The following is a 13,406-nucleotide window of genomic DNA, read 5'->3' on the forward strand; positions in this document are numbered from 1 at the left end:
GAAGATGGAGCAGATCTATTCTCTCTTGCTCCGAACTGCAAGACTAGATCTAATGGGTGGAAATTACAAGGCAGTTGTTACCGGCTAAATATCAGGAGAAACTTCCTAACTGTAAGAGTGGTTGAGCAGTGGAACAGTCTGCCTCGGGAGGTGGTGGATGCTCCTTCGCTGGACGTTTTCAAGCGGAGGCTGGACACCCATCTTTCGGGTATGTTGTAGGTATGTAGGGCTATCTTTCAGCTATGCTCCTGCAAGACCTGCAAGGTCCCTTCCAACTCTAAAATTCTATGATAAATTGGGCCCAGGTGCTTTCCCTTTTTGTTGTTGTTTAATTAAAGTCCTAATCTCACTTGCTGTTACCGGGGGACATTCCTTCACACCCGATGGCAATATCGGCCTACCTTCCTGGGTATTTCTGTTTCCATTTGTGAAAATAAAGGTTAAAAAAGCTTCCCAGTGGCTGGAACATGACAGGGTACAGGGAGCTGTGTGTTTAATCCTTTTGCAGTTGTGATCTAGATTTTTTTTTTTGTTCTTTGTTTTTATGGCCCAGAGCAGACTTTCTCAATCTCTTTTCTGGGCCTCAGACTTCTTAAAATTCAATCGTTTTTTATATTCTTTTTTCAGTCTCAAAATATTTGGCAAAATCTGTCTATATAGACACCTGATTGATCTTTTGAGAGACTTACAGTCAGAGTCATACTAATTCTTTCTGTCATTTGTACCCTGTCCCCTGGGCTTTGCTGTCACCAAGGAAGGCTGGAAAAAGTCAGTTAAATCCATAAGGAAATCCATATCACCCATGTTCTCAATTATTTGGGAACCTGTATATCTGGTTTTTATCAAGTCCACTTGTGTTTTTTCTTTTACTTCAAGGGTTTCACACCACCTCAGTGATCTTAAGGTGTTACCTGTCTGGGTTAGTGCTAAGTTCTTTACCTTAGATGAGAGATGGTAAACATCTAGATGTAATAATAATTGTACAGGATAATGATCACTCCCCAAATAATCCTTCACTTCCGGGGATTCCACTCTTCTGAGTAAGTCAGCAGAAGCAACAGAATAGTTTACGACACTTGCCCCTAAATGATTTATACAAGTAAAATCTTTTCCATCAAATTGTGTGGATCCATTTAATATTATCATATCATTCTTTAATTATAAGGAAGCAAAATGTCTGCCCGATCCATTAATTTTCTTGTCTTTAGATCTTCTGTAACTTATAATGAGAAAGTCCTTTATCTGCGCTTTATAGCTTTTCCAAAAATGGTCCTCGTTTATCTTCCCAACTCTAGCATTAAAATCTCCAGCCATAAGTACTGTGGTTGTAGGATGAATCCTGGCCAAAGTTTCCAAGTAGTCTTCTAACTGGGTCTAGCACTGGGATATTTTAAATTTATGGTTATATGGTAGGAAATAGATGTTCACCATAATTTAAAAAACTCCATAACCTCCAGAAATAATGCCATCACATAAAAAGGACTATTAGGTAACTCAGTAACCCAGACTTTGAAGATTACTGAGATCAAACAAATCAACCCTCCAGAGCACCTTCCACTTTTCCCAGTATCAGCTGCAGGCAGGGCCAGAGCTTCCATAAGACGGGGTTAGGCAATTGCCTAGGGAATTGTGTGTGTGAGGGGGAGGTCAAGGCTTAGAAATTCTGAGGTAAAACTTTATAATATGTACACAACTGCAAACTTAAAACATGCTAGAGAGTGTTGTACCTTCTTTTCAGAGATTTCTAGTTCTTTTCTATGAGAGGTACTTTTCTTAGTATATTTCAGCAATAACACAGGATGTTAATAGAGTTCCCTGGAGAATAGCTCTTTCTTAGAGTTTCTAGATTTTCCCCCTTAGAAAATCTAGTTTCTCCCTTCAGAAAATTGTAACTTTCCACTAACTCCTGTGGTGTCTAAAGCTTATTCCCTTTATGACAGACCTGGTTCTCCTCAGAGAACCCCTTTATACTGGCAGGAACTATTCTTTTTTTTAAGAAGCAATAACTCTTTTCTGTTTGGCTTGATTGGGAATTACAGCCTAACAATCCAGTCACTCTTGCCAAATCTCTCTCCCAGAAGAGTGAGGGGTAAATATATGTGCTTTGGAAGGAGACGATACTGGGCTGAGAACTTTCTTGACCTGAGACACTGGAGATGTGCTGCTAATCTGAATGGACAGTACTGTTCTAGATCGACCAGTGGTTTGACTTGATCTAGTCATATTGGATCCTTGTGGAAGTGTTCAGGGTTAGCCAGCAATGACTGATTATAATTCAGATAAAAAAGCTCATGTTTTGGTTTACTTAGGTGGCATAATTGCAGAGGGCAGTCACCTTCCCTGGGTTCAAACTGCATGTGATTATCCTTCAAGACAACCTGTATAAATGCCTTCACTCAATACTGTGACAGTTGTTATAAACAGTTAACAGGGCTTATTTATTTATTAGGAAAAAGGTTTGTTGTGGAAATAAATACAACCTCTAGAAAGAGGCTCTGGGCGGGTGCCCCGGCCTTGGACACTCAGTGTCAATTTGCTGTGGCGACCTCAGCAGGGTATAATGACACTAAGTCCACCATTTTCACCAGAGGAACTGATCTCTGCTACCTAAAGAACAGTTGTAATTTTGAGTGATCTCCAGTCCTCACCTGGAGATTGGCAACGATAGTTCCTCAGGAATAGTTGGTTTGGAGGGTGGAGTCTATGGCTTTGTACCTGTCCGAGGTCCCACGCCTCCTGAAACCTCACCCTCTCCAGGCTCCATCCCTCACATCTCCAGGAATTTCCCACCTGGAGTTGGCAACCCTATCTCCTTCCCAGCCAATCATCAACCTACCTTTATTTCCCCCTCACTCTTCAGCTTTCCACCCCACACACACCTGCAGCCTCTCCCGTGCTCTGAAGCCCTGACTGCTACGTCACATTGGCTGTCATACGGGGGCCACCTCAGCAGCATATAAGGATACAGAGCCCACCATTTTCTCCAGGGGAACTGATCTCTGCCATCTGGAAAGCAGTTGTAATTCTGAGTGATCTCCAGCCCTCACCTGGAGATTGGACACATTTTACCTCAGAACAGCAAAACTGTTTAGAATGTTAGAGGCAAAAGCCAATCAAGTCGCATATGCAAACGACCTCTGTGTTCCGAGGCAAAGGCCAATGAGGCTGCATATGCAAATAACCTCTGTATTCTGGCTATTGGGGGGGGAGGGGGAGGAACAGCAAACTGTTTAGAATGTTGGAGGCCAGACTCAAGCAATACAGCCAGTGGATAGGGACAGATTCTAAAATCACTGACCAAACTGGCCTGGAGAAAAACTGCTGCCTGACCCCAAAGTGGCGATCAGCATTTCCCTGAGTGTGTAAGAAACGGCCACGTTATTTGTACTCTGCCTTTTCCCCCAGTGGCAACCCAAAGCAGTTTACATCACTCTCTCCTCCTCCATTTTATCTTTACAACAACCCTGTGAGGTGGGTTATACTGAGTGTGTGTGGCTGGGCTCAATGTTATCCAGAGCTTCCATGAGCAGAGTAGGGATTTAAACCTGAGTCTCTGAGGCTGTAATCAAACATTCTAACCACTCACACCACACTTTTATACCCTACCCTACATTTCTCCGCAGTGGAGACGAAGTGTAGTGTAAATTGTTCTCTTCTCCTTCATTTTATTCTCAGAACTACAACCCTGTGAGGTAGATTAGACTGAGAGAAAATGACAATTCCGAGGTCACCCAGTGAGCTTCCATGGTAGAGAGGGATTTTGAACCTGAGGCAAATGCTTTTGTTCCAGTGAAAAAATGGGTATACCTGAGTGTCTGTGATTGCTGCATTGATTGCAGAGTTACAGTTATTAGGCAATCATTATTTACAACATATGCTCTACCACTTTTTGGTTTACTTCAGAATTTATGGGATTAGAGCCAACATTGTTGTTTCAGGTGGGTAGCCATGTTGGTCTGAAGCAACAGAACAAGATTCGAGTCCAGTGGCACCTTTAAGACGAACAAAGTTTTATTCAAGGTATAAGCTTTTGTGTGCATTCACAGTAGTACATAACTGAAGAAGTGTGCATAAACATGAAAACTTATACCTTGAATAAAACTTTGTTCGTCTTAAAGGTGCCACTGGACTCGAATTTTGAACAACAGGTTATGACATTCAGTACTATTTTAGGAACTCAAAAGAAATTTGCAAGAACAGATCAGTCGTTGATACCCAACCTGACTTTGACCCTGATGTACTTGAATGCTTTATAGGTAAGGGCTGTGAATTAGACAAGAACCATTCCTTTATTTAAAACATTACACACATACACAAACACATGCACACACAAAAGCAGACAGATATATTCAGAGCCCATTCTTTTGTTCGCCGTGACAGTGATCTTCAATATTGGCCGTCCAGATGGCATGAAAAGTTGCACTCCAGTCAGATTCTTCCATGGGTGTTAATTTTTTATGTCCCATTTCCAACCCTTCATTTGATAGACTGAGGTGGGTAGCCATGTTGATCCGAAGCAACAAAACAAAGTTTGAGTCCAGTGGTACCTTTAAAACCAACAAAGTTTTATTCCTGGTTTAAGCTTTTGTGCGCATACAAATGCTCATACCAGGAATAAAACTTTGTTGGTCTTAAAGGTGCCACTGGACTCAAACTTCATTTCTATTTGAGTCCTTCTTTTCCTAGGGTCCTTGCTTTTGACCAAGGTCTCTCCCTTCTCTTTTCAGAAGCCATGTAATACATTTTATTAAGATCAACCAAAATACCACACAACACATTCTGCAAACTTTTGACATCTCCAGATGTCTTCATGAAGCTGGATGTTAAAAACAAAGAGTGTGTGCGTGCGCATTGTGTGTGTGGGGGGTAATCTTGCAGGCTGCATCCTATAGGATGCCTAGTTGACTTCATTGGGGCCCAGATCCTGCCTAGCTGGCATCAGCTTCCACTCCTGTCATACTGGGAAGAAGCAAAAATGGAAGCAATCCAATCGAAAAACACCACCACCCAACCCCTAATACCTGATCAAATGTCTCTCAGATGCCAAATGGAACAACCATGTCCCTGGAAAGGCTGAAAAGAAAATGTCGTAGTCCTTATATTAACAGTACTGGAGAATAATTTTAGTTGGTGCATTAAGTAGAGAGTCTGTAGAAGCCGAGTTGTAGTTGTATTACCTAGTGAGATTGCCCAGATTCTTTCTTGTCTCATTGAAATATCCCTTTGTTCTGTCAATAATCTCTGGCATTCACAAACTAGACAAAAAAAAAAGTGGGCATCCATGGTGCTCCATATCAAAATCTGATACCAGATCAAAATCTGAAACCAAAGCCCATGTAATACCTTGATTTGGGGAATCAATCAATCAAATTTATTGTTACAGTCAATCATTTTGTATAAAAACATTTAAATAATAAATATAAGATAAAACCAGCAGTAGTGTACTTAAATTTTAAACGTAATACCTTGAGTTATCTGGAATATCAGCATCTTAAAAAGGTAAAGGTTCCCTTGCTCGAAAGCCAGTCGAATCCGACTCTAGGGTTGCGGTGCTCATCTCCGTTTCAAAGCCGAAGAGCCAGCGCCGTTCAAAGACGTTTCTGTGGTCATGTGGCCAGCATGCCTAAACACCAAGGCACACGGAACGCTGTTACCTTCCCACCTAAGTGGTACCTATTTATCTACTTGCAATTTCTTGCTTTCGAACTGCTAGGTTGGCAGGAGCTGGAACTAGAGATGGGAGCTCACTCCGTCATGCAGCACCCAGGTCTCGAACTGCTGTACTGAGTCCTTCCACAGCCTGCAGTTTAGTGTCTTAACCACTTGAGCCACTGCAGCTCCTATCAGCATCTTACAAGATGCAAAAAAAGGACTTACGGTAGTACCATAGCCCTAGTTATGTGTTGTGTTATTTTGGTTGGCCTTAATGAAAGGTATTATACAGCATTTATTTGTGGATTTTGTGATGGACCAACACAGCTACCTCTTTGGTTTCCCTTCTCACTCGTCAGCCCTCCCACCTCTGCCGGGACCCCCCCTCCCCGTCCCGCAGCCTGTATTCCTTCCTGCAGCCAACCCAACCCTCGAACCACCCGCAGCAGCCTGTTTGCTTCCTTTCACAGCACACAAGGGTAAGGATTGCAACAAAAAGCGCCGAAGTGTTGTAAGAATTTCTGATCCGGTTCAATTTTTTGGCACAAACCATAACCCACAGTTCCTCCTTGACCCCCCTCCCCCCGTGTTGCAGTTGATCGCGACTGTCAAAACGCCACTTCCTTTCAACGTCTTTTTCTTTTGGTATATCACTTGTATCCTGTCGGGTCAGCAAAGGTGTCTCTCGCGCCTTTTTAAAAAAACTACTTTTTGAGGTAGGGTTAGACTGTGCGTGGCGGGTCTCGAGACTCCCAGTTGCGCACTTTTGACTCCCACAGTGCATGCTTTTACAGAAATGCGATCGGTGCTGCTAATGGCGCCTCTGGGACACACCAGCGCGTGAAGCCCCCGTCGTGAAACCCCCACCCCTTTTGTGGCAAATCAGATTATGGGATTTCGCCCCTTTTTCCAAACGTGACGCATGTGCGTCGCTAACCGCTGAGCCTCCGGGATCAGTTCCAACGATTGCACCGCGTTTTAACGCCTGCCTGAGGGACAATGCTGTTGACGTGACACGTGCCCGAAAAACTCACACAAACAACATTCCAGCACGCCCCCCTCGGCGCTCGCGGGCGCTTCCCGGGTCCACCTTTTTCTTGCCTGCTGTGTTCGGCTGAGGCCAAGCGGCGCCCTGATTGGCCCTCGGGATCACCTCAGTTCTCCTCCTACTAGCGCTGAGTCACAATGCAACAGCCGCGCAACGGAGAGGCAAACTTTCAATGGAAGGGCTCTGCTGAGGGGCGCTCCGACGGCCAAATCGGACAAACAGGTGTTTCCCGCCCGCAGTGCCAGTAGCCTTTCAAGCCTTTGCAGCCCAAATCTAGAACATTTACAATATGTGTGAGCCATGCCTTCCAGACAAAGATGCTCTTGTACCACTTGAGAATTCCATATGGGTTTATTGTGGCATTAGTATGGGCTGCAAGAAGATCAAATCAGTCAATCCTAAAAGAAATCAACCCTGACTGTTCCCTGGAAGGCCAGATAATGAAACTGAAGCTCAAAGACTTTGGCCACCAAATGAGAAGGGAGCACTCACTGGAGAAGACCCTGATGCTGGGGAAGATTGAAGGTCAAAGAAGACGGGGACGGCAAAGGATGAGATGGTTAGACAGTGTCATCGATGCAACGAACATGACGTTGAGCAAACTTCAGAGGATGGCGGAAGACCGGAGGGCCTGGAGGGAGCTGGTTCATGGGGTCGCAAAGAGTCTAATTAGGAGTATTCCTAACCTTCCAACCCAAAGAGCCCAAAAGAGGATGGGCACACAGAAAAAGAGAACACGTTCTCTAAAAAGAGGACACCTGGTACCCTAGGCATTTGGCAACAGCCTGCTTCGGTGTGAGATGTATGATGTGGAAAGGTAATAGTACCTTTTCATTTTGTGTGTTTACTTTGTGAACACTGCATGCTGAACGATAAGCCAAATTCAAGCAGTAGAACTGGAACCCTCTGCTCACTTCTCATAGATGGAGTGCTTAATTTAAATAGCTTCTGGAGCATCAGACATGAATGCTAGAAAGAACAGCTGGCAGTGCTGGATTCTGGAAAACCTTTATCTGGAAGACCAGTAACATCAATCTGGAGAACTATGTATAGGCAGGCCTAGATATTTAAGTAGGTTACAATATGATTATAGTTCTCCTGTCTGTGAGCTGCCAAATGTGTTTGTTGGGATGCATAGCATACCTGTGAATGAATTACTCATATGTACTACTGACAACTTATATTGTTCTTGTCACATCCATTTTATCCTCACAACAACCCTGTGAAGGTAGGTTAGGCTGAGAGACAGTGACTGGCCTAACGTTACCCAGCATGTTTCCATGGCAGAATGAGGATTTGAACCCTGGTCTCTTAGATACTAGTCCAGCACTCTGACTACTACATCACACTGAGTGTCACAGGTGTGAATCTCTCCATATCTGATACCCAAGCAATAATGGTAGGCTGGCTCCCAAACATTAAAGAGAAGAATTGATTAAAAACATGTGAGAAAGGGTTATTCAGAAATAAATAAATCCATGGCTGCAATAAAGTCTGAGAGACAATCTCTGCTTAGCAGGCAACAAAATGGTACAATTTTGGATGGAGCCATTTTAAAAAATGGGTGTGGGGTGTGTTTAATGTTCTTATAAAAACATTTCCTCCACGTAACTCACCCACCAGGGAGAAAGAATGAGCTGCGAGCATGAGCTTGTGGGGAACTTTGTACATTGGGAAGTATTTGAAAATATTACTCCTCACTGCTGCACTCTGTAGCAGTACAGCCCAGATCTATTTATTTCATGTATCTCACTTTTCCCCCACCGAATTCCCATCTCCCCTCAAGACACTGATTTCAGATTGCATGTTGCATAGTTGAGACATAATGCCAAAAGCATGGTTAGTCATTAGGGAATGCAATATTAAACCATGGTTTGGAGAGCAGAAAATGAGCCACAGTTTGAGACTGAGATGTAACAGCAGTTATGGTTTCCCCCCAGATGGAAGGGTTTTATTATCACAGTAGGTGGAGGGAAGGATGACAAAGGAATATTTCTGCCCAAGGATTCCCCAGGTTTGTTTTTGTAATGGCAAACCATGGTTTGTTGTTATGGATGGGTGGAATCTATGGATAATATGTAAAATGGCTTTGAGACAAGGTTTCTACAGGGCAAGGCGCACACTAATGACTGGGTTATATCAGTTTTCCCTTCTTAAAGGTTCCCTTGCTCGAAAGCCAGTCGAATCCGACTCTAGGGTTGCGGTGCTCATCTCCGTTTCAAAGCCGAAGAGCCAGTGCTGTCCGAAGACGTTTCCTTGGTCATGTGGCCGGCATGACTAAATACCAAGGCGCACGGAACACTGTTACCTTCCCACCGAAGTGGTACCTATTTATCTACTTGCAATTTCTTGCTTTCGAATTGCTAGGTTGGCAGGAGCTGGAACTAGAGACGGGAGCTCACTCCGTCATGCGGCACACTCGGATCTCGAACTGCTGAACTACTGATCTTCCACAGCCTGCAGTTCAGCGTCTTAACCACTTGAGCCACTGCAGCTCCCTATTCCCTTCTTACTGCTTTCCAAAATGAGAGTGTAATCTCCAAGTAAAACAAGGGTATTGAACCACAGGATCTTCCTTAGTGTCTGAAAACCCCAGAATGTGTGTGATTGGCTTGTGGCATTCTACCACTGATTCCTTGCTAAAGGCAGCTGAATATTTTGGGGGCCAGGTGCAGCAGGGGAGTGAAAGTGAGGGCTGGCTACCCCATGTTGTCTCCAGATCAGCAGAATGCAGACTTTGCTTGCTTCCCTTGCGGCTCCAACGTTAGCGTTCCTTTGGCCAGTCACACATTCGCAGCCAGAGATTTTGAGGATGAAGTGGAGGGAAACGATGTAAGCTGCTTTGAAAGATCCCCCTTGGGGAGAAAGGTGGGGTATAAATTAAATAAATAAAAATTTAAAATTAATTTAAAATTAAGTCTTTCTGCAAAGGACCTGTAGTAAAGGTAAAGGTTTCCCTTGCTTGAAAGCCAGTGGAATCTGACTCTAGGGGTGCGGTGTTCATCCAAGCCAAAGAGCCCGTGTTGTCCAAAGACATTTCCGTGGTCATGTGGCCGGCATGACTAGATGCCGAGGTGCACGGAACGCTGTTACCTTCTCACCAAAGCCATACCTATTTATTTACTTGCAGTTTCTTGCTTTCAAACTGCCAGGCTGGCAGGAGCTGGGACCAGAGACGGGAACTCACTCTGTCATGCGGCACTCGGGTCTCGAACTGCTGAACTACCGACCATCCAGTCTGCAGTTCAGCGTCTTAACCACTTGAGCCACCGTAGCCCCCTAAAAGGACGTCTAGTACACACTTAACGGAGAACTTATTCTTCACAAATTTCTGTCACTTGCAGCCAGGCCCTGTGGGTGCCCACTGAGTTCTGTTTGCCCCGTCATTGGTTGCATACATCTAACCTCGTAGGGGTCCTCTTGCCTACGATGTCCTGGGTTTGGCTGTGGTCGGCAGCTCTTGTTTGGCAATGGCTCTTGCACCCTGACCTTTCTCTGTCTCCGGTCCTATGGGATGCTGAGGGGGTGGGATCCTTCATCAGTGCCCCATATCTTATTAGAGAGTTTACATGGCTGGTGTGCAGCTGAGCACTGTTATATTACTGGTTGTGATATATATCCTGTTTTCTTAGAGGATTGTTTTAGCACTTGGGTGTGTCATGTTTGACTTAATGTTCATGTCGGGCAATCTCTCTGTGTGTCTGGCCCTGTTAACGAGGACCAGGTTGTCAAGTGTTTCTGCCCTTCCTGGTCCCATCATCTATCTGGTGCAAGGCTATGCACTTGGGAGGTCTGTCAGCGGAGTTGTGCTGTTCTCCAGGCATGGTGGTGGTAACACAGTGCACTAAGTGATGTGTGTGACATTATGCTCATCCGGTGTTTCATAGCGCCTGGTCCTGTCCCACAGTTTGCATTGCACAGCAGATCCAAAATGTAACCTGTCTTTTAAGTTCAACAGTGCTAACCTTTCCTATGCACTGAAGCTGATGCAACTGTTTCAGCTGATTTGGCACATTGGTCTGGTCTGGGAAGTGTCTATCATGTAGGGTTGCCAGCTCTGGGTTGGGAGGTGGAGGATGGGGTTTGGGGAGGGGAGGGACTTCAGTGGGGTATAATGCCATAGAATCCACCTTCCAAAGTGGCCATTTTCTCCAGGTGAACAGGTCGCTGCCTTCTGGAGATCTGTTGCAATCCCAGGAGATCTCCAGCCACCACCTGGAGGTTGGCAACCCTACTATCATGCCGGATTGCCTGCCAGATTGTTCCCAAGAGCAGTCACCCACCTTGATATGATGATAGTGAGAAAGTAGAAAGGCAACTTCAGTTGATGGCTATACTTGACTCCAGCTGCTTGCCTTTTACTTTTCGTTTCATATTGTAGGAATATTGGGAGGGAGGGAGGGAGCGAGGGAGGAAGGAAGGAAATAGCCAGCAACAATTAGCCACTTGTAAAATCTCAAACATTCAGAATACAAAGGAGAAATTGTAGAAGAGTGAACGAATGAATAATCAGAAGCAGTGCCATTTGTGTAGTACCTTCTGTTCTGTACATGTCATAGCAATGTAAATAAATGAAATCCGGGACACTGACAGATGTTTGCAAGATAATTTCTCTGACCGTTACTACCACCTCCAAATTTGGGGACAAACTTCAAGGATTGGCATTTCTCAACTTTCTGAATATCTGGCTAGTGACAATCCCGTCGACGTTCCCAAATTAATCGTGCCTGGTTTCAGTGGGTAGCGCACACATACATATATAGCAAAAGGCCTTTGAAGAACAAACCAGTACATATATGGAGTGGGTGAACCTTGGGGAACATGTCAAGGTGGGTGCTTCGACAGATCCGATATCTGTGGCTAGTGTGAGAAATCGGAGCTGCGGTGGTTCCGACCCTGTCGTGATTTCCCCTCGATTCCCCCCCTTCGCCTTCCTGCCCGTCTTCTCTCGATCCCTCCTCTAGGGCGGAGACCAGGCTGCGGTGTGGGATGAATAGACATCCTTGCTGCAGCCTGTTTGCACACAAAAGCAGGGCTCTGGCCGGGAAGCGGCTCTCCTGCTCACAGCCAAGCGAGCAGCGATCTGTACCGCGGAGGACAGCAGTGGAAGAAGCAGCTGTCTGTTTGCCTCCCTCGGAAGAAACTTGCTGATGTTTCTGGCAGTTGACAGAAGGAGCAGGGAGAGGTACGCCGTAGATGAAGACTGTGTTGGCGGAGGGGTGGTGGTGGTCTGCTAAGCAGGTGGAATTGGGGGGAGGAAAGAAGGGCTCCATATTGGCAGCTGATGGATTCTAACTGCAAGGTGGGCTTCTTTGCTTAAGATCGGTTAATATTTAAGCTAAGATCAAGGTGTAACTATGCCATTAAAGGTGTCTGAATCTGATCAAGGTGTAGCTTTTTTGGCGTTTTGTTTATTTCCCCCCACCAGGACAGGCTCCTCAAATGATATTAAGTTATCTTCTGGAAAAGTACATCTTTGCTAGCCAGGAACTCTGTGGATTTCTTTCCCCATCCATCACCTAGGACGGGGTATTCATTTGCATTTGAAGAGCACCTGGGATGCTAAAATATCATGGTGTTTAAATAACCTGCTCCTACCTATTCTTTGACAGGTGTAATATGAGGTGTAGGGCTAGGAAAGACACCGATAATGGGGGATTCCCTGCCCCCCCATCCATTTAAAGGTTTTGGTGATAGGGAAAGGCAAAGGTCTGTGGGCCTGGCATAGATTTGAGGCCTTAGTGGAGCTTCAGTTGCGAAAAGAAAATGGTTACATGTAAATCCAGACACTCTCTCTTGTTTTCCTGCATTTAGTGAGCTGTTTTTGGTGCAGGAAGAAGACAAGACTCTTTTGATCTGGCTAGCAGAGAGTCACATGACCATTTTGAAGTTTGAAATAAGATGTCATAGCAGTTGTTGTTTGATCTGTGACTTTGAGGTTGGGGCAGAATTGTTAGTGCCGCTGCTGATTTCTCCGAATGTCCTCTGAAGAATCTGTGCTAGTGGGCTCTGATTGATTGTGGAATTGTATAACAAAAATACATGGGCCACAGAGACCCTGTGAGATTTGGTCAGCGATCATTTGTGTGTTCAGAATCCATAGCAGCATTTTCAGAGCTTTGAAGTTTTCAATATTGTTTGTTTGGCTTCATGGGCCTTTAAATATGGGTCGCTTAAAAAACAGTTTCAGTACCACAGAAGGCAATGTAATCAGAGCACTTTTAAGCAATTGTATGGTATCAGCGTTTTAGTATAATATTAACTAGGATATTGGGGCATGATGATTGAGCTAAAATTGTGCAAAGGAGTTCAGTTCAGCACATGCCGAATTGTACCACTGGAATCAGTAGACCTTAAAAGTACTTAACTTTGACCTCTTTTGGAAAAAATGGACTTTGAACCAGAAGATAATTGAATCTAAGAAATGGGCTGCTTTTGCTAATAAGCTGGGTTTTTTTCTCAGGCACAGGAGAAAATTATAAAAAAATATATATTTCCTGTTTTTCCTGTGGGTTTCATATTTTTGCACTGGGGAACAAATCACATATACTGCCTCATTTAGGACAGCTGCAATGCATAGACAAAGGGCCTGTGGCACCTACAGACTGACACATTTACTGTGAGATGAAGCCTTTGTGAGTCAGAGCCCTTAAAAGCTTTTGTTTTGATAAATGGGTCCCTGATTTTTGTTGTTGTAATAGCAGCA

At 44.6% G+C, this 13,406-nt stretch overlaps 1 protein-coding gene across 4 annotated transcripts in view; it reads left to right on the forward strand.

Moving 5' to 3' along the window:
• Positions 1-13,406, forward strand: part of LPIN1 (lipin 1) — a 148,943-nt gene that overhangs the window by 68,423 nt on the left and 67,114 nt on the right. For 2 of the 4 annotated variants that reach the window (XM_015406341.1, XM_015406342.1), the window contains exon 1: positions 11,729-11,885. The exons of the other annotated variants lie outside the window; for them this stretch is intronic. The gene's annotated coding sequence lies outside the window, so the exon portion shown is untranslated. Of the gene's footprint in view, positions 1-11,728; positions 11,886-13,406 lie in introns of those variants that run through there. 4 annotated transcript variants of the gene reach the window in all.

This window comes from Gekko japonicus, unplaced genomic scaffold, assembly GCF_001447785.1.
Source record: "Gekko japonicus isolate JY-2015 unplaced genomic scaffold, Gekko_japonicus_V1.1 scaffold2214, whole genome shotgun sequence".
Lineage (NCBI taxonomy): Eukaryota > Metazoa > Chordata > Lepidosauria > Squamata > Gekkonidae > Gekko > Gekko japonicus.